Source organism: Halichoerus grypus, chromosome 2 (genome assembly GCF_964656455.1).
Source record: "Halichoerus grypus chromosome 2, mHalGry1.hap1.1, whole genome shotgun sequence".
NCBI lineage: Eukaryota > Metazoa > Chordata > Mammalia > Carnivora > Phocidae > Halichoerus > Halichoerus grypus.
The window spans coordinates 83,296,357-83,320,363 of NC_135713.1; the positions used below are offsets into that span (position 1 = coordinate 83,296,357).

Here is a 24,007-nt window from a genome sequence, read left to right on the forward strand (position 1 = left end):
TCTGCGTGTCACTCCCCTGCCAGGAAAAAAAAAAAAAAGAAAGAAAGAAAGAAAGAAAAGAAAAGAAAAGCCTAACAAACACGGAAAAAAAAAAAAAAAAAAAAGAAGCCAGAGCAACTGGAATCTCAGTTTTGAGGAAACACATGGGATTGAAGCATCCGCCGCAACTCTGTAACCGACTGCCACATGTGACCCCTCCTCCCCCCTCTCCCCTGCGCGGAATCCTGGATGTCACCAGGCTGGGCGGAGGAGGCCGTGCTCGCAGGCAAGTGTGCGGCGGCGGGGGCCCTGCGGGGCGGGGGAGCTGACGCCGCTCCCGGCGCGGGGAGGGTCTTCCAGGAAGCCGCGGGCTCGGCTGAGGACGCGGCTGCGGGTCGGGGCCGGGGCCGCGCCGCCTGGACCGGCACGTAGCGCCCAGCGTGACTCAGCGCTGACTCACCGCGCTCGCTGCCAGTGGATTTCCCCGTCAGCGGCTGCCGCTCGCCGGTCCTCGCCGCCGCCTGCTCCGCGAGCCCTTTCCTGCACGCCAGACCAGTCCCGGCGCTTTCAGCAGAGCGGGGCCGACTTTACAGCCTTTGAATCCCGACCAAAGCGGGGAAGTGACTGGCTTTGTTTTCTTTGACTTGAAGAGCTCAATGGCCCACTAATCAAATTCTTTCATCAAAGGCTTGTTGGAACAAATCCCTAACATCGTCCTTCCACGGTGACTTGTAGGTGACCTCCGCTCAGAGTTTGCTTCTGTCGTCCTAGGCCTGCATCTTATTTTTATCCCGCATTTTCTTGGGTTATCTTTTCAATATGTTTGGTAACTAGTCTTGGCACAAACCCACAGGGCAGTGACGCAAATCAGGTTGGAACTTGGCATGATGTGCGGGCCTGGGTGACTTACTGTAAAAACGGTTCATAAAGACGTTACTATCTGCCATCTCGGTTGCTGATTAGATGCCCTGCTCATTTTCAGTCTGTCACTACCCTCTGAAAAGTCCCGGGACAGATTGTTAAAATGCAGATTCTTGAGCAGTCATACTTACTTCTTCGTCTCCAGGATTCTACATGGAGAGCAATAGTACAGCACGGTTTCTCCAACTGCAGCTCACGGACCATTCACTGCATGGAGAGTGGCTGGGGGGATGTGGTCACAGTGCAGGTTCTCAGACCCCGCTCCAAACCATAGACACAGAATGTCTTGCGGTGGGGCCTGGAAATCCTTTTTTTTTTTTGAAGATTTTATTTATTTATTTGTCAGAGAGAGAGAGAGTGTGCGCACAAGCAGGGGTAGGGGCAGAGGGAAAGGCAGAAGCAGGCTCCCCACTGAGCAAGGAGCCTGATGTGGGACTGGATCCCAGGACCCTGGGATCATGACCTGAGGCAGTCGCTTAACCAACTGAGGCACCCAGGCATCCCTGGAAATGCATCTTAATGAGCGGCCCATCAGAGATGCCTATGTACACTAAAGTTCAAAAACTACTAGCCAGAGGATGACGGTCTTCCTGTGAAGACGCTAGGAAACATTCTCACAATGGAGAACACTTTGTTCTAAAACTGATTTTGAAGTTCTGATACCAGGCAACCCGATTTCTAAAACTGGTTATATATACAATTTTGTTCAACTGTATATTAATATAGACACGTTATTTTTCTTTTTAATTAGACATTCGGCTATGAAGTAAAATGTAGTACCTATAGAGTAAATTTTATTTCAGACCTGTTATTTCCTAAACCTGACTTTGCATCAGAATTAGCTACAGAGCCTTTTAACACTAATTCCTGGACCACACCTCCCGCCTAAAGAAACATTATCTCTGAAGATGAAACCTAAGAACAGGCAATCCGAAAAGCTCTGAAAGTTAGTCTCTGGACCTTTGCAAATGATCACTCTTCCCAAGTACAAGAGAAACTTCACTAACTTCAAGGTAGTTGGCTTGTAGCATTCTACTATGGTGCCCACTCATCTCTGCACGGTTCCTTTTGAAATCACAATTGAAAAAATAAAATGAAAAGTGACCACATAAGATACCAACTTAGTATTATATTGATAAATGTATGTCTTTAGAAAGCAAATTTGAAATCCTTTTTTTTTTTTTTTTTTTAAGGGAGCTATTGGGAGAGGTTGGGAGATTGGAGAATAATCTCGGAGTCTATTTTGAAATTTTTTCTATTCTTCCCTGGGATATTTTATTTGTTTACTCATTTTCTTTTCATCTCGCTGGGTAAGTTTCCCCCACTTTATCCCTGTTAGCATTGTGGCAAAAAGCCTGGATCTGACACATATCTGACAAGAGAGCTCCCCTTGCTGACTCTTCTCCAAGTGTGGTCTTTGGACCAGCAGCATGGACATCACCTGGAAATCTGTAAGAAATGCAGACTCTCAGGCTCGACCAGAACTACCATATCAGAATCAACACTTTAGCAAGATCTCCAGGTGATTTGTGTGTATAATAAAATATTGGAAGTACTGGTTTGTAGTAATGGTAATAATCTAAGGCCAATGGAATAAAAAAAGAGGAAGTAGGAGGTGGGCGTGAATTAGTTTCCTGGGGCTGCCATAGCAGAGTACCACAAACTGGTTGACTTAAAACAATAGAAATTTATTCTTCCACAGTTCCGGAGGCTAGTAGTCCAAAATCAAGGTATCAGCAGGGACTTGTTCTATCTATGGTATTGGAGAAGACAAAATTCTACCACGAAATTAGTTTGACCATAAAAGTAAGCCCTAAAATAAAGAAAAAAATAATTATAGCTAAAACTATAACCACATTGAGAGGCAAACTGAAAATATCTTAGGATCAGGGCAAGCAAATGAAGGGAATCCTTATAACAGCAGGAAAAGATAAGAGTAGGAGCACAGGCAGCTCCAAGATAGTAATGTCTTTTTAAAAGCTCTTGACCATTTGTAGTAGGCATCTGTTTCTGTTGGCCCAGCATTGGTTCTCCCTCTTTCCTCTAACTAAGAAAACTCTCATCATCCTCACTAACATTTCAGTGCAAGACATCAACCAGTTTCCCTCCCCCCTTCCTCCCAAGGGTGAAACACATGACTCTTTAATTTCTGTCCTGCACATCTAAATCTGGGTGAGTCCCAAAAATGCAGAGAGTGGCAAAGCAGAGTCATTTCAGTCGTCATGCTGGAAGACACTAACCAGATGTGTCCGTCTGTCCACTGAGAATACCACAGTAACCCTAGCTGCTGTCCTCCCCAAGTCCCAGTTGTTTAACTTCTTTTGTTCTAAGAGCTACCCAGTGTCTTTCCAAATGTTTTGCATTTGTTTTAAACTCTAACATGTTTAATGTTTATTTTAACTTATTATTTTAGACTATTTCTTATTATTTTATTATAATTTATCGTTAATTATTTTAATAGGGCCAGGAGTTTGCCCCGGTTGGTCTCTATTGCTTACAACAAATGAGCCTAACTAACTATTACGAAATTATTGGTGGGTAGAACACATATTGCCCACAGCCACCCCACGAAAACAACCTGACTGTAGTCTGCATCCATGACAAATAGGACTCTTGAAATATAAGAAAGATCTTCTCAGTTTTGTTTTGTTTTTTTTCAACTGATTTTACCAGCTATCATTACTGCCCTGTATTTCAAGCTGAGTCATTCCTCCCTTCTGAGCCACCCAAATTGCCAGGGGGCACAAAAGAGAGAATCACTCTTGTTACGCTGCTTGTAGACACCAATAATCTTCTTTATGTTGCCTCCAGTTTCTCATTGTGGTTTTCATGATATTTGCAATATTAAGGAGATTAAAGAAAAGTACTCCAAAGTTTCTAATTAGAACTATTTTCAAAAGAGAATCCCTATTGTGCCAGACTAAATGTGATCTTTTCTTTTCAAGCAAAGATTAGCCTAAAGACTTCATCCTGGCCAACACTAAAATGTGTGTCTTTTGAACTCTACTGATAAAATTTAATTTGATCAAGGTATATCAGCTTCTCCAAATCCATACTCCTTATTCTCCTCAATCTCCCTTCACATTAATTTCCTTAATTTTATCTTCTGACAGTGGTTGCATGGTGGATGTGGTTTCACTTGGCTGGAGTAGGGAGCATATAAGGAAGAGTAAACCCCAAAATGTAGCTGTTTTGAAATTATAGTGATCATGAATGTCATAGTGAGGGCTTTGTACTTAAATGTTTTTTTGTTTTGTTTTGTTTTGTTTAAGATTTACTTATTTATTTGAGAGAGAAAGAGCAGACCTGCCCAAGCAGACTCCTGGCTGAACGCAGAACGAGAAGGGGGGCTCCATCCCATGACCATGAAATCATGACCTGAGCCGAAATCAAGAGTCTGATGCTTAACTGACCCAGGCGCCCCTTAAATGTACTTCTTTAATGTTCTTTTTAAAGATTTATTTATCTGGGAGAGAGAGCTTTGCCCACGTGAGCACAGGGAGGGGATTGTGGGAAGGGGCAGAGGGAGAGGCAGATAAAAGTCTTAAGTAGACTCCATGCTGAGCTGGAGCCTTACTCAGGACTCAGTCTCATGACCCTGAGATCAGAACCTGAGCCAAAACCAAGAGTCGGACGCTCCACCAACTGCACCACCCAGGTGCCCCTCTTTAATGTTTCTGATCAAGATAAAGAAGTGACATTTATCAACTGCATATTATATGCCTGGAACTATATTATCCATTGATTTCCTGCTTATGATAGGTGAAGATTCAACTCTCTTAAATCCACCTAAGACTTTAAGTAAAATATTTAAGCCTCAGAAGATTTTTTTAAGATCAGTGACAGTATGAATATCTACTTTGTTAAAAGGGGATATATGCTCCTTCCCATCCTCCTCACTTTCTTTCTCTTTGTAGCTGTTAAATTCTGTCATAGGAATGTTTCCCTTTTTACCTTATTGGGATTGATAACATTTTTATATATATGTATATATATATTGTTATCTCAACTGTTCTGGGGTTTGTCTAAAGGTTTAACACTGAAATAAAAAAAAAACAACATTGGTATTACTAAGACTATGTGAATATTCTTCATGGCAGCGAATGTAGTATAGTTGTGATTACATGTCTTTTTCTATACTCTTACTGTTTTTCATAAAGTTTTTAATTGTCTTTCTCTTTTTATTCCCCATTATCTCCCATAATTTCTTCCAAAATTTTCAAACACTACTACCTGGTCAATGGAAACTTCTTTTTCTAGGGGATCCCCAGTCCCTGCTACCCCTCCAGCCTCTGAACCAACTGCAGTCCAGGCCTTTGGCACAGCTATCACCGAGACTGCCTGCCTGGCACTACTAGGTGAGAAACTGTTTTCTAAATCTCTTTTTTCCTAACATACTCCCTCCACTCTCCCGTATCTTTTAAAGAGAGAGGACCTGGGAAATAAATGCACGAATTCTTACATTCCTGAAAATGTTTTCATTCTGCTTTTACATTTAATTGATACTTAAGCTGGGTATAGAATTCTTGGTTGAAAATCACTTTCTCGCAAAAGGTTTGACAGCATTCCTCCATTGTCTTCTACCGGTATTGAAGATGAAAAATCAGATAAAAGCCTGAATCTTAATCCTTTATTTCCTTTTCACGCACCTTAAATTTCTTCTCTCTATTCTAAGCTTTCTATACTTTCAGCGTTGTTTCTAGTTGTAGGCATTTTTTTCATTTATTCTATCACTTAGCAGAAACTTTCCATCTGAGAACTCAAGGCTTCCTTTAGCTCTCTAAATATTTCCTTTCTCCATTTTCTCTGACCTCTCCTTCTGGAAGTGTGATTAATTAGATCCTGGATTTATAGGACAACTCTTTTTCTTATAGCTCTTCTTCTATCTTGTTTTCTTGATTCTTTGCACTATATTTTCAGCAATTTCCTTAATTTTATCTTCTTATCCTTCTATTTATATTTTCATATTGGGAAGTATGTATTCAGTTGCCCAGGATGCTTACTTAGTGTCTGATTATTCTTTTATTATAACATCTTATTTGCTTGAATTTCTCTGATAAACTTATTAGGACTTTTTGTTTAAGAATTCTTTGTTCCCTAAATTATTTGTATTTCCTTATGCCATGCTTATATGTATTTCCTGATACATTTATTTTATTTTGCAGGTTTTCTTCAAATGTCTAGGGATGTTGGTTGTGTTTTTATATTTAGAAAGAGGCATCAGAAAGGCATCAGTTTAGGAGACATAAGCTTCTGAGTCCTTAAATTCCAGAATAATTTTGTGTTAGGGCATCAGCAACCCACTGTGCTATACTAGGTTGCCAGTGTTTCCCCCCAGGCAGTGTTTTCAGTGCCTCTGGGTAAACATCTTGTTTGTGCTTTTGTTTTGGATTGGGATAAAAGCCTAACTGTCAGATGTTTTGAACTAGGGGGCCAGAAGGGGGGAAAGAGGAAACATGGCCCACTGTGGCTTGGTATTCTCTGGAGGACCTGGATTTCTTAGCTCCACTTCTCACATTACCCTTCCTTAATCTCTCAGTTTTTTGAGAACAGATGTTATCTAGGTACTGCAATTAGGCAGCTTTCTGCATTTTCCTAGGAAGCTGACAAAAAATAGGGGACTCAGTCATTAAGCGTCTGCCTTTGGCTTAGATCACGATCCCACGGTCCTGGAGCAGGGAGCCTGCTTCCCCCTCTGCCTCTCCCCGCACTTGTGCTCTCTCTCTCAAATAAATAAAATCTAAAAAAAAAAAATTATTTAAAAAAAAAAAGTACAGATCCCTGGATTCTACTTAGGGATTCTGATTCAGCACCGCTAGACTGGGCCTAGATATCAATATTTCTTTTTCTAATACCTTCCTGGCTTATGTACACAACCAGTTTGGAGCACCACCAAGTTACTAATGACTTGGGGAAGAGGTAACTTTATAAGACAAGCAGAGGTAGGAGCCTCATGACCTGGCAAATGCCTGGGTGCGGGGAGAAGGAAGAAGACGGAATCAAAAACAACTACCAGGTTTCAACCCTGAGTGACTCCAAAAGTGATAGTGAAATTAGCATAAATAGGAAAGTGAGGAGTACTTCCTTCTTGATTTCTTCTTCCAGATACTGTACCAAATGCCACCCCTATGAATATTACCGAAGAGCTCCTTATGTAGAAAAATTACTAATAAGGATGTTAGATTACAATAAAATAATGAATAAATAGATGTGTGAATATATTCTCAGGCTGGAGAACTAGTATTTATATGCACAAGCTAAACAATCTATCCACTTTTGACCATTTATGAAGGTATATTAAAAAAATACACATAGAGCATTCTAAAACTGAATGTTAATAATCTACTAGTAGAGAATTCCTGGTTTTCTTTCAATCAACTGTCTTAATTTATCAAATGTAAAAGAGTAAAATTCAAATATACAATACCTCTTACGCTTAATATACCTGAACACAAAAGTGCAAAAAAACTCACAATATCTATAACTCTTCATAAGGCTTATATTCTTACTAAAATATTGCTGTTCACACAGTTCAATTTCTATTAACAGTACAGCCTGATGACTCATTTTGTACATTTAGAGTCTAATGAGGATTTTTAGATCTGCAATACCTGTAATGACAAATAGCTCCTTCACATTAAAACACCTATTTTGGGGGGAAATAGTTCTATAAAAATATTCAATTTTTTATTTTTTTAAAATTAAGGTATAATTTGGGGTGCCTGGGTGGCTCAGTCATTAAGTGTCTGCCTTCGGCTCAGGTCATGATCCCGGGGTCCTGGGATCAAGCCCTGCATCGGGCTCCCTGCTCAGCCGGAAGTCTGCTTCTCTCACTCCCACTCTCCCTGCTTGTGTTCCCTCTCCTGTGTCTCTCTCTCTCTCTGTCAAATAAATAAAATCTTTAAAAATAAATAAAATTAAGGTATAATTTATATGCAGTAATTTTTAGTCTTCTCAGTGCAAAATTCTGTAAATTTTGACGAACATATAGTCATATAACCACAATCAAATAAATTTCATCACTCCTCAAGTTCCCCACAAACTCATTTGAAGTCAGATCCTAATCTCCCCCAAACCTCTGGCAACGACTGATCTCTATTTTTCCCCTCTCCAGATTGCCATATAAATCAGGGAGGATAAAGCCTTTTGAATTTGGCTTCTTTCATTTAGCATAATGCATATAAGATTCATCCATTTTCTTGCATCTTATGAGTTTGTTCCTTTTCATTGCTCATAATATTCTATTATATGGATGTACCACAGTTAATTTATCCAAATATTGATATTTAACCATTTACCAATAACTTTATTTGGTTGAAGAAGATGGTTTCATGACTATTAAATTATTCTATTTATCAAAAAGGGAAAAATTATGTAAATTCCCTTTTGCCTTGAATTCTTTAGTATTTGACTATATATTAGGTATAGCTAGTACAAAAACTATATTTTTTATATAACTGAAAAAAGTAGTTATCTATTCTATCTTTAATTGTGGGCATACATTTGAAGCAGACATTATAATTTGAAGGGTTTTCTTTATCTGGAATGGGAATAACAACATATACTATTATTTTTGCTGGTAACACCAGATAATGTTTTGTTTAAACTTCTGAAGGTAAATGCTATATGAAGGCCCTAATCAACCCAGATCTCTGAAATGGCTCACTTCCCATTGCAACCCTGTTAATATTTTAGCCCATGGAGGCAACAGGTGGGTTAGCAAATAGCTAATAGAAGGACAACTGTTGTCCTTCAGGATCAGTGCCAATGGAAAAAAGTGCCCTGAAATACAGATCTCAGGCCTGACATGATGAAAATCTAATGCCACAGCTGTTGTCTCTCACAACTGTCACTCATCATGGTTTTTTTTTTAATGTTTTTTAATTGAAGTACAATTGACATATACACCATTGTATTAATTTCAGGGGTATAGCATAATGGTTCAATATTTGTATATATTACAAAATGATCCCTACAGTAGGTCTAGTTACCATCTATCACCATAGTTACATGTTTTTTTTTTCTTATGATGAGAACCTTCTAGATCTATTCAGCAACTTTCAAGTATGCAATACATTACTGACTACAGTCACAATGCTGTACATTACGTCCCCATGACTTATTAACTAGAAGTTGGTACCTCATGATCTCCTTACCCATTTCGCTCATACCCGTCCCAATCTGTTCTCTGTATCTATGAAGTTTATTTTTTTGCTTTATTATGTTCCACATGTAAGTGAAATCATATGGTACTGGTCTTTCTCTGACTTATTTCACTTGGCATGATACACTCAAGGTCCATCCATGTTGTCACAAATGGCAAAATTTCATTCTTTTTTATGACTGGGTAGTATTCCACTATATATATATATATATACACCACATTCTCTTTATCCATTCATCCACTGACAGACACTTGGGTTGTTTCTATATATTGGCTATTGCAAATAATGCTACAATGAACAAAGGGGTGCACATATTTTATTGAATTGGTGTTTTTGGTTTTTTTGGATAAATACCCAGAAGTGGAATTACTTGATCATATGGTAGTTCTATTTTTAGTATTTCAAGGAACCTCCATATTGTATTCTATAGCAAATGCAACACTTTACATTTCCATCAAGAGTGCACAAGGGTTCCCTTTTCTCTACATCCTTGCCAACACTTGTTATTTCTTGTCTTTTTAATAATAGCCATTTTGACAGGTGTAATGTTTATCTCATTATGGTTCTGATTTGCATTTCTCTGATCAGGAGTGATGTTAAGCAGCTTTTCATATGCTTGTCAGCCATCTGTATGTCTTCTTTGGAAAAATGTCTACTCAGATCCTCTACCCATTTTTTAATCAGCCTGTTTGTTTTTTGGTAAGGATATTAACCCTGTATCGGATATATAATTTGCAAATATCTTCTCTCACTTAGGAGGTATCCTTTTCATTTTGTTGATAGTTCCCCTTGCTGTGCAGAAGCTTTTTAGTTTGATGTAGTGCCATTTGTTTATTTTTGCTTCTGTTTCTTTTGCCTTTGGAGTCAGGTCCCAAAAATCATCACCAAGACCAATGTCAAGGAACTTACCCCCTATATTTCTTCTAGGAGTCTCATGGTTTCAGGTCTCACATTTAAGTCTTTGATCTATTTTGAGTTAATTTTTGTGTATGGTGTTAGTGATACAGTTTTATTCTTTTGCATGTGGTTGTCCAGTTTTCCCAACACCATTTATTGAAGAAACTGTCCTTTCCCATGGAACATTTTTGCCTCCTTTGTTATAAATTAATTGACCACATATGCATGGGTTTATTTTGGGGCTCTTTATTCTGTTCCACTGATTCATGTGTCTATTTTTATGCCAATACCATGCTGTTTTGATTACTACAGCTTTATAACATAATTTGAAATCAGAGTGCATGATGCCTCTTTGTTATTTTTGTCATGATTGCTTTGACTATTTGCAATACTTTGTGTTTCCATACACATTTTAGAATTTAGGGGTTTTTTGTTCTAGTTCTGTGAAAAATGTTGGTATTTTGATAGGAATTTTGTTTAAACTGCAGATTGCTTTGAGTAATATGGACATTTTAACAATATTAATTCTTCCAATCCATGAGCGTGGAGTATATTTCCATTTATTTCTCTTTTTTAATTTCTTTCATCAATGTTTGAGTATACAGTGTACAGGTCTTTCACCTCCTTGATTGAATTTATTCCTAGGTATTTTATTCTTTTTTAATGCAATTATAAATGGGATTATTTTCTTAGCTTCTCTTTTTTAAAAACTTCTTTATTTTTATTTAAATTCAATTAACATATGATGAATTATTGGTTTCAGAGGTAGAGGTCAGTGATTCATCAGTCTTATATAACACCCAGTGCTTATTACATCACGCGCCCTCCTTAATGCCCATCACCCAGTTACCCTACCCCCCACCCCTCTCCCCTCCAGCAACCCTCAGTTTGTTTCCTATGCTTCAGAGTCTCTTACGGGGGACGCCTGGGTGACTCCGTCGGTTAAGCGTCTGCCTTCGGCTCAGGTCATGATCCCAGGGTCCTGGTATCGAGTCCTGCATCAGGCTCCCTGCTCCACGGGAAGCCTCCTTCTCCCTCTCCCTCTGCCTGCTGCTCCCCCGCTTGTGCTCTCTCTCTCTCTCTCTGACAAATAAAAATCTTTAAAAAAAAAGTCTCTTATGGTTTGTCTCCCTCCCTGATTTCGTCGTTTTATTTTTTCCTCTCTTCCCCTATGATCCTCTGTTTTGTTTCTTAAATCCCACATATCAGCAAGACTTAATTTCTCTGATAGTTAGTATATAAAAATGCAAGAGGTTTTGTATATTGATTTTGTACCCTGAACTTAACTGAATTATTACTTTTAACCAGAGTTTTGGTGGAGTCTGTAAGGTTTTCAACATATAAAATTGTGTTGCTCATGAATAGTGACAGTTTTACTTTTTCCTTTCCAAATTGGATGTCTTTTATTTCTCTTCCTGCTTAACTGCTCTGGTTAGGACTTCCAGTACTATGTTGAATAAAAGTGGTAACAGTACATATCCCTGTCTTGTTCCTGATCTTAAAAGGTTTTAGGGGCGCCGTGGTGGCTCAGTTGGTTAAGCTTCTGACTCTTGATTTTGGCTCAGGTCGTGATCTTGGGGTCCTGGGATTGAGCCCCACATTGGGCTCCGCAATGAGCGCAGAGTCTGCTTGTCCTCCCTCCCCCAACTTGTGCTCTAAAATAAATAAATAACATCTTAAAAGAAAAGCTTTTAGCTTTCCACTATTGAGCACAGTGTTAGCTGTGGTCTCCTCATATACGGCCTCTACTGTGCTGAGGTATGTTCCATCTATACCCACTTTGTGAACAGTTTTTTTTTTTTTAATCTAAAAGTATGCTGAATTTTGTCAACTACTTTTTCTGCATCTCTTGAGATCATTTTTATTCCTTCACATTTTTAATGTGGTGTATCATAGTTATTGATTTGCAAATTGTGAACCATCCTAGCGTCCCTGGAATAAATCACTCAATCATGGTGAATGATTCTTTCAATGTATTGTTGAATTCAGTTTACTTGTATTTTGTTGAGGATTTTTTCATCTATGTTCATCAGGAACACTGGTCTGTAGTTTTCTGTAGTGTCTTTGATGGGTTTTGGCATGAGGGTAATGCTGGTCTTGTAAAATGAGTTCAGAAGTATTCCTTCCTCTTCAAGTTTTTGGAAGAGTTTGAGAAGAATTGGTATTAAAATTTTGGAATGTTTCGTGTCATGAGTGAAGCTGTCTCTTCCTGGATTTCTGTTTGTTGGGATGTTTTTAATTACTGAGTCAATCTTGTGGCTGTTTTGTAATTCTTCTTTGTTCCTTTCTTCCCTTGTGCCTTGATGACTTTATGTAATATTATGCTCAGATTCCTTTATCTTTTATGTGTCTACTGTAGGTTTTCTCTTTGTGGCATCATGAAGCTCACATGTAACAGCCTATTTGTATAGCCATCTATTTTAAGATGATAGCAAGTTAAGTCTGAACACATTTTAAAACTCTGCATTTTTACTGCCCCCACCAATTTTATGTGTTTGATGTCACATTTTACATCTCTTTATTCTGTATATCCCTTAAGTATTTATTGTAGTTATAGTTTTTACTATTTTAGCCTTCATACTAGCTTTTTAAATGATTAATCCACTATCTCTTCTATATATTTACATTTATCAGTGAGATTTTTACTTTCATATGTCTTCTTATTGCAAATTAGTGCCCTTTCCTTCCAGCTTAAACAATTCCCTTCAACATTTGTTGTAAGGCTGGCTTAGTGGTGACGAACTCCTTTAGCTTTTGCTTGTCTGGGAAACTCTTATCTCTCCTTCAGTTCTGAATGATAACCTTGCTGGGTAAAGTATTCTTGGTTGGAATTTTTTCCTTTCAGCACCTGAATATATCATGCCACTCCCTTTGGACCTTAAAAAGTTTCTGCTGAGAAATTTGCTGACAGCCTTATGAGGAGGGAAGAGGTTCCTTTGTATATAACAAGTTGTTTTTCTCTTGCTGCTTTTAATCACTCATCATGTTTTAATTTCATAGTTTTGATTTAATCTTTTCTAAATACAGCACTGGATAAATGCAGAACCAGATAACAAGAGTCCCCAGCAAAGGAGCTTCAATGGTGTGCCCTAAGATTTCACCCTTCTCTAAGATTTTTAATTTAAAAAACTATTTTCAGGCATGGGTTACATTCTTTTTCTTAAGAAGCCACCTTTTAAAAAACTCTAGGGGTACCTGGGTGGCTCAGTTGGTTGAGTGTCCTACTCTTGGTTTCAACTCAGGTCATGATCTCAGGGTCATGGGATAGAGCCCCACGTCAGGCTCAGCACAGAGTCTGCCTTATAGTCTCTCCCTCTCCCTCTGCCCCTTCCTCTGCTCATGGTCTCTAAAATAAATAAATAAAATCTTTGAAAAACCCTATATTCAATTATAGCTTTATATGTAATAAAATGTACCCATTCTAAGTGTACAATCTTAACAAATGTACATACTTAGTGAGTATCCCAACACCCTCCCCCCAACCAAATCCTCCCTAATGCCCTTTTTTAGTCAGTTCTCCCTCTACTCCCAACTTCAGGCAACTGCTCTGCTTTCTATCATGATAGATTAGTTTTACTTTTTCCAGAATATTCTGTAAACAGTATGTATTCTTTTGGGGTCTTTTTTATTTAGTATAAACCTTTTGAGGTTCATCAATGTTGTTGTATGTATCTATAACTAGTTATTTCTTTCCTCCTGAGTAGTATTCCATTTTATGGATATAACACCATTTGTTGATCCATTTGCCTGTCGATGGACATTTGGATAGTATCCATATAGGGGTTGTTATGAGTAAAGCTGCCACGGATATTTCTGAATACATTTCTGTGCAGTATTCATTTCTCCTAGGAAAATATCTAAAAGCAAATGCCTGGGTTGTATGATAAAGTATGTGTTTAGCTTTTAAGAAACTACAAGCTACTTTCCAGAATGGTTGTATCATTTTGAATTCCCACTAGTAATACAGCTGACCCTTGAACAATGTGGGCTTAAAGGCCCTAACCCCAAATGCAGTTGAAAATCTGAGTATAACTTTGACCCCCCCAAAACTTAACTACTAATAGCCTATGGTTGACCAGATTCCTTACCAATAACATAAACAGTCAACTAATACATATTTTATATGGGTTACATACTATATTCTTTTAATAAACTAGAGAAAAGATTAAGAAAATCATAAGGAAGAGAAAATATATTTATAGTACTATATTATACTTACAAAAAAAAAATCCATATATGAGTGGACTCGCATAGTTCAAACCCATGTTGTTCAACGGTCAACTGTATAATATATTCATTGAACATAAGTGCTACCGAGAAAAGTAATAAAAAAATAAAATAAAAAGGCAAGTAGGTGTTGTTATTTACAGAAGATGGTAAGAAAAGGTTTCCTAAAAAGAAGACATCTGAGCCTGAAGGAAGCCTGAAGGAAGTAAGGGAGAATGACATGAAAATATCTGGGAGAACAACATTCAGAAGGCAAAAAGAACAGCACATGCAAAAGGGTATTCCTTGGTGAGTCTGAGGAATTTCAAAGAGGCCAAGGGATCTGCAATAGAATGAGAGAGAGGGAAAACAGGGAAAGGGGTCAGAAAGGTAGGAAGTTCAGCTCACGTAGGGCCTTATAGGCCAATGAACTTTGGAAGGAATGAAATAGGAAATCACTGGAGGATTTTGAGCATTAAAGGGACACAATTTATCTTAGTATTTTAGGAGAATCACTTTGATGTGGGAAACAGACTATAGGAAGCAAGCATGAAAGTAGGTAGACCAGTTAGAACATTATTATAATTACCCAGATAGAAGACTAGACCAGTATGGTGGCAGTGAAGCTGAGCTGGCAATGTGGCCAATGGACGGAAAGAGTCCTGGTGAAAGAGGAGTCAAACCTAATTAGGTCAATCTAATTACAAATCCATACTTCCTTTTAAGCACAAGAAAAAGAAGAAAAAGGGAGAAAAAAAGAATACAGTTTGTGTGGTTAAAAACTGGCAAGAAACTAAGTTGAAACTCATGGTACTGGCAAAGCCAAACTGTTTTAATCACCCAAAATAGCCTCAATCTAAATAGCTCAATGTGTCTGCCTGAAATAAATTTAATGTTATGGAAAAAAATGTAATATACCGATTATAATGCCAATTATGAACACTTCAGAATTTGGGGCATATAAAAATACTTCTCTCAAGGTTTGGAAAATAACAGTAAAGTAAAACAAGAACCACAGCAATCCTATGAAATGAGATGAACAACTATTAATCTTTCTATTCCGTAGGTTATAAATTTTAAGTCCAGATAAAGATATGGCCCCTTTGGGCCAAATCTAATGCACTGGGGACTAGGATCAGTCTGCTGATTCTAAGTCTGGCCCGGATACACTCTTTGATCAATTGCTGATGCTTACTCAGGACTGCCAATCTTTTCTGCCTATTTTAATTAAAGATATCAAATACCAGTACCTTTAATTCTCAAGATATACATCCTAAAACACCTGTAGACGACTCTAAGATATCCTACAAGGTGTTAGCAGTTTTCATAGGCCCACCAAATGATAGCTCAACAAAGCAGAAAGAACTTAGAAGAACCAATTTCTAAGAAAACTTGATGATCTTTATAGGCTACCCTAAATATTTTGAAATATCTCATGCTGCTTTAGCTGTGTGGATTTCCTTTCCCTGTATTTTTCTTTTTTATTTTTTTTCCAAAGATTTTATTTATCCATTTCACAGAGAGAGACAGTGAGAGAGGGAATACAAGCAGGGGGAGCAGGAGAGGGAGAAGCAGGTTTCCCGCTGAGCTGGGAGCCCGACGCGGGGCTCGATCCCAGGACCCCGGGATCACGAGCTGAGCCAAAGGCAGAGGCTTAACAACTGAGCCACCCAGGTGCCCCTCCATGTATTTTTCAATAGCAAAATCTGTTCAAATATATGTGTGTGTTGCAGGTACGGGGTTGAAAGGGATGGTTTCCAAATTCACAAAGAAAGAATATCTGTAAACACATTTAAACAAAGCAGGTTTGGGAACTGTAATTTTTACTTCTCTGATGCTGACCATATGATAATTACATTTCCCCTAAAATAAAAAATAAAAATAAAAGAGAGGGCTATAGAATTTAACTCTACCAAACATTTGGGCTGTGTGGATTCTTTTATTACACTGTAAATATTTTGCATATGTCTGGAGCAAGCACCAGTAATTAGGCCATAATGGTAACTTGTCACTCTTAAACACAACAGCTGTGTGTATTTGGAAAGATTAAGAACTAGATTGTTCAGTAATTCTGGGAGCCCTGTTTACCAAGCTAAGATGGCTAGCAAGACATCAAGTAAACAAGATATGATGTACTTGTTATTTTATTAAATATTTAAGACTGCATAGTTTAAAATTTTATACAGAAAGCTTTTCACCTAATTTTGAAGAGAATTAAAGGAGTATTTCTAAGGTTATAATTTTAATTTAATTCTTTATAGTGCCCAATAACATGCCACATACAATTTGGTGCGTGACATTTCCTTTTTGTAATCAATCATGACCCATTACGTCTATACACACACATATTTTAGTATTAAAATTTATTTTCTTGGTTATTCCCTGTAATTGTTCAGGAAGTAGTATTTCTGTTTTATAGACAAAGGTATAAATATTCAAGTATGCTGCACAAGCTAAAAATCACATGAGAGTAGAATGAGTAGCAGAACATGATTAATTTTGTATTTACAGATCAGTGAGCCTCAAACATCTTTGTTTCTAGGCTGTTTTTCTGGTGAGATGTTTGCTGTGTTTCCTGATGGAGAGACTCCAAATGCACATTTTATACTAATATAAGTTGAGAGCAGAATAAATTGTTAGTGAGAATGATCACCTCTTCCAAATAAAATCCAGGATTCAAAAACAAACATAACTGAGATTCATTTAATTCTGGAACATCAGGACAGAGTAAACTGATAAGATAATAAACAAAATAAAGTTTGTTAGTGACTTTTCTGATTTTTGTGGTTCACTGTACATCATGCTCATTTTGCTAAACAACTTTGGAAAACTTACCAGCAGAAATGTAAAGTACAGATCGTACTCATTGAAGTAACATAAATTAACATTACCCAGATAGTAAATTTTAATAAAACCCATTTTAAATTGGAACAGATAAGCCCATTTGGAAGCTGCTGTCAATTACTCAACCAGCAAGGGCACTGAACATCTATTTTATGTTCATCAGTGGTCTAGGCTGATGAAGAGATATGAGAGAGAAAATGAAATGTTCTTTGCTTTCAAAGGATTTATAACGTAGTTCTTAGTGACAATTTTGTTTCACGATGGTGGATAAAAGCTTTAGATGTTCCTGGATATCCTTCTTAAGAGAACGAAAATCTGTCAGAATCACATGACTTTTTGTGAAATACCATGTGTATACTGAAAATATTTGCTGTAAACAGCGTCCTTATTGTATTGTATTCAGTGAGTGAAGATTCCATATACCTGTTTGAAACACCTCAGTGTGGAAGAAGCCTTGACCAACTATGTGAGAACTTCTTCACCCTCAGAAAAGAAAAATAATATTGGTTCTGCCTCCTGGTGCTGGCAAGGAACACAAGATAATGAATATGCAAGTGCACACCGAAGATTTCCAGGCCATTTCTAAACAGATTTCCAAACCATCAAAGAGCCAAGCATTTAAATGAAGCAATTAAGCTTTAGGAAAACAACATAAAAATAAAATTTGACTAAAAAAATAAAATTTGAGTAACTATTCAACCTTATTGGGCATTCTGCCCTATCATCTTCCTATTTTCTACCCAGTCTAAACTGCTTTCTCTTGATGTTTTGCTTTTATTTTTTTAAGATTTTATTTTTAAGTAATCTCTACACCCAATGAGCCCAAGGCAGACGCTTAACTGACTAAGCCACCCCAGGTGTCCCTTAGCAGAGATAATTTCATAAATTCTATAAAGTTGAATTTATATTGTTGTGATGTACTTGAAAGTTGCACTTTTGAATTAGTAATTATCAAGGTAAATAAACTAATATTTTTATCATTAAAAACAGGATACAATCTGTAAGGAAAATACAGTTTTTAGAGCTTGCTCATTGTTTATATGCCATGAAAAAGCAATTTACTAAACACAGAGAAAAAGATTTTGGTGAAAAGAGATATAAAAATAAAGTAGCCTACATTAGTGAAACAATCTTCTATTGAATTCAATATATGGAGAAATTACGTGCAGAATAATTCCGTTATAGGACCTAGAAAATGGGAGGAGAGCTTTTTCTGAGTCAGTTTAAAAACTGCATAAACTGCTATAAAAGTTAATAACAGGTGAGTAAAATAATGAGGGCCAAACAGGAGTTTCCGTAGTTTGCCTAAATCTGCTCAATCTTAGCCATTTTAAAAGATATCTATCTTCAGATATTTCATATAAACCTAATAACTATAGCTTTAGAGTACTTGCTGTAATAGCTAAAATAATGACAAATGAAGATTAGACTTCTAGGTAAAATTAAAGGTCAAGGGATGCCTGGGTGGCTCAGTGGGTTAAGTGTCTGCCTTTGGCTCAGGTCATGATTCCAGGGTCCTGGGATCTAGTCCCGCATCGGGCTCCTTGCTCAGCGGGAAGCCTGCTTCTCCCTCTGCCCCTCCCCCAGCTTGTGCTCTCTTGTGCTCTCTCTCTCTGACAAATAAATCTTTAAAAAAAAATTTTTTTTTAAAAAAGGCCAAAATACTTGTACTCGTGTTTGCTTCCTTTCTATAATCTTATCAAAATGAGAGAAAAGTGATTTTAAAAGAATTCGTAAGAACAAAGAGGGCAGAAGAGAAGACAATACAAGAAAATTTTAGAAAGTGAAAAGCAGACACAGGAGTATTAACTACCTATTAAAACTTTACAAAGCAGCTGTGGGAAAAGTCAAGAAACTAATTTACATTTCAGATTTCCGAAAGCCTCCAAATTGCTGGCAATGGGTACTTTTGAACTGTGAGGCCATCAGCAGAAGAATGAGGGAAAAGTTTTTATAGGGTGCAATTAGACACCTCCCCACCCCAGAGCTCTTCCCCTACTCTGTATGATGGATTTGCTGTGCAGGTGGATAGATAATGGCAGGTTTATTCTAGAGAGGAGCTTCGAAATCAAGGACACTAAGCAAAATCAAAGCTTGGCGTGCCATGCTAAAAACAGTGGAATTCAGTGAACTTTAACATATGGAACTCTAAGAGCGGCTGTCTTGTCTTTCTGCACTTGGTTCCTGTAATGCCTGCTTCTAGCCTCTACCTCCTAGGCCTAGGAATGCTGAAGTCATCTCTGGGGAGTCTGATCCAAGAAAACCTAAAAATCCTGACATTAGGGCTCCTTCAATGAAACAGACCACCCAAATCACCAACCAAGGGCAAAGCCCTCAATCAACATACTACACCTACACCTAGATGTACCCAGGGCTTCCCATAGCTGTCTAATGCCCCCACTCTTAGAAAACCAAAGGTCATTGGGTATCTGAGGAGAGCCTCTGTGTGAAAGAGAAAGATGGAAACAAGCAGACAGAAGCAACCCGGAAGAGATGAACATGGGGTGGGGGGAGAAAATGGAAACACTACCTTTGAATCCCAAAGAGACTACAGAGGATACTGTATCCATAGCATTAGAACAGCATGATTATCTATCATCTATCTAAAGAGAATAAAAAAGAGCTCCTAAAGATTTAAAATATGAGAGTAGAAATTTTTTGAAAAAAAAAAAAAAAAAAAGGGCAGAAAGATAAATAGCTAATTTGAGGGGTGCCCGGGTGGCTCAGTCGTTAAGCGTCTGCCTTCCGCTCAGGTCATGATCCCAGGGTCCTGGGATCAAGCCCCGCATCGGGCTCCCTGCTCTGCGGGAAGCCTGCTTCTCCCTCTCCCACTCCCCCTGCTTGTGTTCCCTCTCTCGCTGTGTCTCTGTCAAATAAATAAATAAAATCTTAAAAAAAAAAAAAAAAAGATAGAGTTTCTACATTAAAAGGGTCTGCCAAGTGCCCAGAGCAAAGATTTCCAAATATTTCAGTGTTTTTTTGGGGGGGCTGGGCGGAAGGATAATTTCGGGCCACATTTTTGGATAATATATTTATATTACTGCTTTTTGAATCTGCAGAATTAGGCATTATCTACTGACTTCCTAACATGGCAGATTTAGATTTAGTACCGCTTCACCATTACCCCTTCATATCTATCACTCTTCTCATCCTCACATCCACCTTGTATAATTATATTGCAATTTTGGTTAAATCAATATTCAATATTTACATTGTTATGACAATGTAAAAACTATTCACAGCTGAACCATGTAATATTTTATAATTTTTTCTCTTTCCTGCATAACCTTTTGTTTTCCTTAATCTTTCTTTACTTGCAAAATTGCGACGTTCATGAAAGAGAGATTCAAACAGTCAGTAAGAAAGAGTCCCCTCCTCTGATCTGCTGTCCTTGCTTCTGAGTTACCCTCATTCTCAGCCAAGCACCCCGATCAAGCAGGCTCTAAGCAGCTCTACCTCAAACTAGCAATGTAGAAAAACCTCATTAGATAAAGGGAATCTTTTTCTCAACAGCTGCAGTAAGAGAATCAATCTCTTACTCAAGAGGATGTGCTACCCTTTCTGTTCTCCTGAGTCATCACTTTAGCTAGGGGTGGAGTCAAGTTTTATCTGAGCCTCAAGGCTTGAGAATAAGGCAAAGAGTCTCAGCAAACAAAGAAAACAGGCTGAGAAAAATTTTATTTTACCTTTACATCTGTAACAAAAGCATAGTTCAAACTCAACAAGTCCTAGAATTTTACAGGCTAGAAAGAACAAGAATAAGTGATTGCCTCTGGGTTGAGGAAACATTATATAAACCAACTTTTCAAAGTTTAAAATTGTCCAGGGGATAATAGCATTATGATTTTAGAGCTAATTGAGGGATTTTGTACTGATACTCAAAAAGCAGAAATGAATATATTAATCAAAATTAAGGCAAAATGAATTTATGGCATCTTTTAATATCACAAACATGTTTTATTTTTGTTTTTAAGTAGGCTCCATGCCCAGTGTGGAGCCCAATGCAGGGCCTGAACTCACGACCCTGAGATCAAGACCTGGGGTGAGATCAAGAGTCGGATGCTTATCCGACTGAGCCATCCAGGTGCCCCACAAACATGTTTTTATTCAGTTCAGCTGATCTTTTAAATGTTGCATTTAATATTATTTTTGATGACTATTGTGACCTACACAACCTATTCAGTGAGGCAACCAGTGACTATATGTATTAGTACTTAGGCTACTCTACCACTGTGTGAGACTTTAGCCAAACAATTTTGGTCAATCTCTCTCTCTCTCTTTTTTTTTTTTTTCTTTTAGGGGCAGAGGGAGACGGAGAGAGAGAATCTTAAGCAGAGCCTGACCTGGGCTCACTCTCACGACCCTGAGAGCATGACCTGAGCCGAAATCAAAGAGTTGGACGCTCAATCGACTGAGCCATCCAGGTGCCCCACGAACGATTTTGGTTCCTAAGGAGGCAAGGCCATCTTCATTTTTCCTTCTTTTTTGGTAATATGTATCTTTTAGCAAATTAAAAGTCCTTAGCTGTACGTCAAATTTTTTGCACTATAATAGGATCAAGAGTGTTAACTGAAAAAAAAAAAAGTACCAGCAGAATTTCAAAAGTAATGAACAGGTGCTTGCTTCAGCAGCAGATACTAAAATTGGAACAATACAGAGAAGATTAGCATGGCCCCTGCACAAGGATGATACACAAATTCATGAAATGTTCTCTGTATAAATAAAAATAAATAAAATGAACAGATCCATAGTTCAGATATCCTCTTAGTAGTGCCTTCCACCAATCCTTAGGGTTGCCATATTTATATTTGTTTTATGATTCTTTTATTAGTCTCTCTGTGGTGTGGCTATATTTATATCTAAGCTTACAACTAAAAATGTTCATTATGCATTTATTTATCGGTGTTAAGAGGACTATGATGACCACTTTTAGTTTAAGACAGTACGACCTTGCCATTTGCAAATAATGATAATAACAATAGTTAACAGTAATTCTCACAAAAGCTCTACGAGTTAGATACTATCATTATTCCCAGTGTACTGATGAGGACACTGAAAAAGAAGACAGAAACTTACTCAAGGCAATACTACTAGATGGTAAGAGCCCAGCTGGTCTGAACCCAAAGCCTACACAAGGTAATAAACTGTAAGACAGCATCCATGGGGATGTGATAGCCTACCTACTTCTAATAATACCTGAAAAAGAAAGACACCAAGATGCATTTGGTACAGCATACGTAACAAGCCAAGAGGTCTATAACTTGACAAAAAAGGTCACGTTGTGACGGTTTGTAAGTGGAAGAGACGACTCCTTGAGTCCATCTGCTTAGTACTGTAAGTATAAAAATGGTAAAATAAGTTGGTAGGAATAAGAGCCCCCCCCCCCCCCCGTGGAGAACACTTCTTACAAATCTGGAGGAAGAGAATGTTCTATTAGTGTGCTGTCACTCATTCTCTTCTGCCATACCACATTCCCTCCCAACCTTTACTCTTTAAAAGTCTTCTTAAAATATTTTATCATAATATGCATGAAGTACGCAAAAGGTACAGAGAATAACAGAACATGCGTGTACCCATCGTTCAACTCCTAAATTCTAACATTTTGCCCTACTGGCTACTTTTTTGGGTTGTTTAAATTCTGTGATAGGTTAGAGTTTAAATAATATATAGAACATACCTGTAAGGCTTAAAGAATAATAAAATGCATACTTAATCTCCAGCAAACCTGAAAAATAAAGCATTACTCCTACCTTAACAGCCCCTCTGTGTTTGCCTCTCTAATGTTGACAGTTTGACTGAATATAGAGTTCTAAGTTGAAATAACTTTGCCGCAGAATTTTGAAGGCACTGTTCCATTCCTGTTTGGCGTCTAGGATTGCTGTTCAGACATCTGATGCCATTCTGCTTCTCTAGCCTTTGTGTGTTAACCTGCTTTTCACCCTCTATGGAAGCTCTTTGCCCCTGGTGTTTTGAAATTTTACAATGATGCATCTTGTTGTGGGTTTATTTTTATCCGTGTATTGGGCACTCTGCGAGCCTTTCCAAACTGGAAATTCCTGAACTTCTGCTCTATGAAATACTATTATATTACTTTTTTTGCTGTTTGTCTACATTCCCTACTTGAATTTTGGATATGATGGGATGGTGTCTTAACTTTCTTTTATTTTCTCTTATTTTTTTATCTCTTTGCCTTTTTTGCTCTACTTTCTGGGAGATTTTCTTATCTCTGCTTTAAGTCTCTCTAATTTATGTTATGTTTATAATTTTCAGTGGCTCCTGTGAGATAATATATTGGTCTCTGCTCCTGGTTCCTGGCACAGAAGTGCTTAGGAAACTTAGAAGAGCACCAGGAACATCTTTTGTTCTAATGAGGTGACTCTAGGGAGGTTGCTGGATGGGGGTTGGTCGCCAGAGAGACCAAGCCATGATTAGAAGCTTGGAATTTTCAGCCCCACTCCCACTTTCCTAGAGATGGGAGGGAAGCTGAAAATGGAATTAATAATTGATCATGCCTACATGAGGAAGCCTCCATAAAATCCCAATAATATGGGGGTTCAGAGCACTTCCCCGTTGGTGAATACATCCACACCAGGAGGGTGACATACCCCAAAATTACACAGGGACAGAAGCTCTTGCCCTCAAAACCCTCTCAGAACTCCTCCTATGTATCTCTTCATCTATATCCTTTATCATATCCTTTAATAAACTGGTAAACGTAATAAGTGTTTCCCTGAGTTCCAGAAGCTGCTCTAGCAAATTAATCAAACTTGAGGGGAAGTCATGGGAACCTCTAATTTGTAGCCAAATCTGACCAAAATTGTGGGTAACTTGGGAATCCCTATTTGTGATTAGCATCTGAAGTGGGGATCAGTCTTGTGGGACTGAGCCTGTATCCTGTTGGATCTGATACTCTCTCCAGGTAGATAGTGTCAGAATAGAGTTAAATTGCAGAACACCCAACTGGTGTCATGGAGAATCGTTCGGTTTGGGGAAAA

At 38.0% G+C, this 24,007-nt stretch overlaps 1 long non-coding RNA gene and 1 other non-coding gene across 2 annotated transcripts; both read left to right on the forward strand.

The window, feature by feature from the left end:
- Nucleotides 1-21,548, forward strand: LOC144381113 (uncharacterized). Its single transcript, XR_013445711.1, has 4 exons — nucleotides 1-2,422; nucleotides 4,173-4,330; nucleotides 5,161-5,258; nucleotides 21,312-21,548. It is a non-coding gene; the product is annotated as an uncharacterized LOC144381113 (long non-coding RNA).
- Nucleotides 21,549-21,629: 81 nt separating this feature from the next.
- On the forward strand, nucleotides 21,630-21,732 carry LOC118521961 (U6 spliceosomal RNA). The gene has a single exon (XR_004910393.1). It is a non-coding gene; the product is annotated as a U6 spliceosomal RNA (small nuclear RNA).
- The last annotated feature ends 2,275 nt before the right edge of the window (nucleotides 21,733-24,007 follow it).